The sequence below is a fragment of the Oncorhynchus gorbuscha genome, linkage group LG08, assembly GCF_021184085.1.
Source record: "Oncorhynchus gorbuscha isolate QuinsamMale2020 ecotype Even-year linkage group LG08, OgorEven_v1.0, whole genome shotgun sequence".
Lineage (NCBI taxonomy): Eukaryota > Metazoa > Chordata > Actinopteri > Salmoniformes > Salmonidae > Oncorhynchus > Oncorhynchus gorbuscha.
Genome location: NC_060180.1, coordinates 71,941,735 through 71,945,933, shown reverse-complemented (window position 1 = coordinate 71,945,933; position 4,199 = coordinate 71,941,735). Strand labels below are relative to the sequence as shown.

The following is a 4,199-nucleotide window of genomic DNA, read 5'->3' as shown; positions in this document are numbered from 1 at the left end:
TATGTTGATGACTGCCTCAAGTCAGTGGCCACAGAAGAACAAGCCATAGCTCTCACGAAAAACCTCAGGGATGTGTGCTCTCAGGGTGGGTTCAAATTGACCAAGTGGGTCAGCAACAGCCGCACTGTGCTGGCTTCTATCCCTGATGAACACAAAGCCAAGCAGATAAAAGAACTGGACCTGGACAGAGAAAAGCTGCCTGTTGAAAGAGCACTTGGAATCCGATGGAACATTGAAAGTGATGCATTTACCTTCCGAGCCACTGTCAAGAACAGACCCCTTACAAGAAGAGGTATTCTCTCAACTGTCAGCTCTATTTATGATCTATTAGGTTTACTCGCCCCATTTGTATTAAAGGCAAAGCAAATTCTTCAAGTGCTCTGCAAGCTAAAGTGTGGATGGGATGAAGTCATTCCTGAAGAACACTCTATTTCAGGGCAGAGATGGCTCTCAGAGCTGGACCAGCTCTCCAGATTCCAGATAGACAGGTGTATGCAAATCAAATCAAATCAAATTTATTTATATAGCCCTTCGTACATCAGCTGATATCTCAAAGTGCTGTACAGAAACCCAGCCTAAAACCCCAAACAGCAAACAATGCAGGTGTAAAAGCACTTCGGTGATGCAAGTGAACAAGGTTATGGCACGGCAAGTTACCTTAGGTTCACAAACGGTATGGAAAAGGTTCACATTGCATTCATAATGGGGAAATCAAGGGTGACTCCACTCAAGCAGATGACAATCCCCAGACTGGAACTTGCTGCAGCAACATTGGCAGTGCGAGTGGACAGGATGTTAAAGTTGGAGCTCCAGATTGAACTTGAGGAGTCAACTTTTTGGACGGACAGCCAGTCTGTGCTAAAATACATCCGCAATGATACCAAGAGATTCCATACCTTTGTGGCTAATAGGGTTGCTATGATCCGTGACCTATCGAAAGCAAAACAGTGGAGATATTTGAACTCAAAACACAACCCAGCCGATGATGCCTCAAGAGGATTACATGTTGAAATGTTCCTGAACTCAAAGAGATGGCGTAAAGGACCAGAGGAGATTGGCTCCATCCCTCCGGATGATCCAGAGGTGAGAAAAGACGTAATCATAAACCATACAAGTGTGGAAGAAAAGAGTCCAACCAGCAAACTGATTGAGTACTATTCAACATGGAACAGCTTGAAGAAAGCAGTTGCCTGGATGCTGAAACTGAAGAAACGTCTCCTACAGTTAAGCCAGAAAAGGAAAATTCTCTCTCAAACCGATCCAAGACCAGATCAGAGTCTGACAAACTCACTGAAGGAACAAATTGACAAGTTCAAACTGACGTTTGGAAAAGAAAGTCTGTCTGTGGACGACCTAGATGAAGCAGAAAAGGTCATCATTCGATTTGAACAACGGCATCACTTTAAACAAGAAATTGCACTAGTTGTGAAAGGAAAACAATGTGCCAAGAGAAGTGGCTCAATCTGTAAGCTTGATCCAATTGTTGACAATGGGATTCTGAGAGTAGGAGGAAGGTTAAGCAAAGCTGCTATGCCTACGGAACTAAAGAATCCTATGATCCTGCCCAAAGACTCTTACATCTCTAGACTGATCTTACTCCACATCCATGAGCAGGTTGGCCACTCTGGGAGAGGTCACATGCTTTCTAGACTTCGCCAGCGATATTGGATACCCTGTGCCAACTCTTTAGCAAGGAAGATCCTTAAGAGCTGTGTCTTTTGCAGGCGGATGCAAGCTAGAGCTGGAGAACAGAAGATGGCCGACCTTCCACAAGATCGGGTGTCACCTGATTTGCCGCCTTTCACCCATGTGGGCATAGATTACTTCGGCCCCATAGAGGTGAAGCGAGGCCGCGTTCATGTGAAGCGTTATGGTGTGATCTTTACTTGCCTCGTGAGTCGAGCTGTCCATCTAGAAGTTGCTAGTTATCTGGATACTGATTCCTGCATCAATGCCCTGCGCAGGTTCATCTGTCGAAGGGGCCCAGTAACAAGTATCAGAACAGACAATGGCACCAACTTTGTTGGAACACACAGAGAGCTAGGAGAAGCTATGAAAGAGCTGGATCACAACAAGATTCAAAAAGAATTACTGAAGGAAGGAGTGACATGGTCATTCAACCCTCCCTCTGGAGCCCACCATGGGGGGGGGTATGGGAGAGGTTGATCCGACTGGTGAAAAATATCCTCTATTCAGTCCTTAAAGAGCAAGTACTGGATGATGAGGCTTTGCAGACAGCCTTGTGTGAAGTTGAGGCGATTATGAACGACAGACCAATCACTACTGTAACAAATGACCCTAATGATCTAGAACCCCTGACTCCGAACCATCTGCTTCATCTGAAAGCTAAGCTAGTCCTGCCACCAGGACTATTCCAGAGAAGCGACCTATACTCACGAAGGAGATTGAAGCAAGTACAATATATCACTGACCTCTTCTGGAAGAGATGGATCAGGGAGTATCTTCCACTTATGCAGGAGCGGAACAAGTGGAACAAAACTAAGAGAAACTTCAGTCCTGGTGACCTCGTGGTCATCGTCGATGACACCGCCCCAAGGAACTCTTGGCTAATGGGGCGTGTGGTGGAGGCTTTGCCAGGGGCCAAAGGTCTTGTCCGGAGCGTCATGGTTAAGACTAAGACCAATATCTTACAGAGACCTATCAATAAACTCTGTCTGCTCCTTGAGGCGACGGAGTGACACACACACACACAGTGCTCCATCTTAGAATCACGTGCACCTCTGATTCGTTGATGTCGTACTCTTACATTCTTTGATGTCATACATTTTTGGACGTCAAACTCTTGACATTTTCAAAGTTGAACACCTTTACACTTCAACTCAGATTGAGATCTATGGACTATTTTCCTATATGGTACCTTGTATATTTGTATATAGCTATAAACTGTAATAGTGCTCTGGTATAGAATGTTTTGTGTATTGGCTCTATGTTTGAATATTAAGTAATTGTTGTGCATTCAGTGCAGTCAACAATTAGGGGCCGGTATGTTAGAGCCGATTTGGACATATTTGTATAAAAGACCGAACATATGGAGCTCCATGTATATTTGTGTAAATATATTAAATATGAATGTAAATGATGAAATATTAGGTACGTACCTTTATGATTTATATTTACCCGATTGAGATATATTAATTTGTTGTTAGTGTAACTCGGACATTTGGCCCCCCTCTTGCCAGTTCATTGTATTGTGGTAATTGTGTTAGGATAAAGGCAGGAAGTTGGGCCTTCGGGAGAGGGAGTCCTTGCTAGACGCGGGAGCGGTATAGTTTTTTGACCATACAGACATACAGACATACAGACATAGACATACAGGTCATAATATGTATTTTCCATATCAAGTATTTTGTGCTTTAAGTTGATTGGAGACTCATTTATTTGTTAAGATATAAGAAGAATAAACATTTTTGTTGCACCATATCCCTGGATGTCATGGAATGTTTGGCCGTTTGGAAACCTTGAGTGTGGACTGTATGCGTACCAAACAACCCCGCTTCAGGCTTGGGCAGTGGCTATGGTAAAGAGGAAAGGAAGCCACTACAATCAAAAAGCAGCATTGGGCTATATGCTTCGAGCAAGGTAAGAACATGGGTGGGGAGACCCCATTGAAATTCAGGTCCAACGTCTAAAGAACTCGGCCATTGCAGCTGTTGGAATACAAGTAAGGGGATTGGGATTTGGAAACAGACATCAATATATATTCTGAGCACCTGAATCAAAGGACAAGTCCACGGATTAAGCACATTATCCATATCAAGTCACCAAGGATATGTAAAAAAATAAATGGTTAGTCATAGCGCTGTGAGCAGGGCTTGAACCTGCGCGGGGAGACCCCATTGGATTTCAAGTCCAACGCCTTAACCACTCGGCCATCACAGGTTGCTATGTTAACTACCAGGCCTTAACCAGTCGGTTATCTCATTCTGTCAATTTTACTCCTGTAAAGACGAGACTGTCTACTGAAGAGCCTGTTTGAACTGTTTTTCAAGGAATACATATTCTGAGCACTTGAATCAAAGGACAAGTCTATGCATTAAGCACTTCATCAATATCAAGTCACCAATGCTATTTTACAAATAAAGACTGGTTTGTCAATGCGATGCAAGCAGTTGTAAAAACTGTATGGGGAGACAACACTGGAGTTCATTTGCAAAGCTTAAACCACTTGGCCATCGCAG

At 43.7% G+C, this 4,199-nt stretch overlaps 1 non-coding gene across 1 annotated transcript; it reads right to left on the bottom strand.

Moving 5' to 3' along the window:
- Positions 1–3,818: 3,818 nt before the first annotated feature.
- Positions 3,819–3,900, bottom strand: trnas-uga. Its single transcript has one exon. It is a non-coding gene; the product is annotated as a tRNA-Ser (tRNA).
- Between the last annotated feature and the right edge of the window lie 299 nt (positions 3,901–4,199).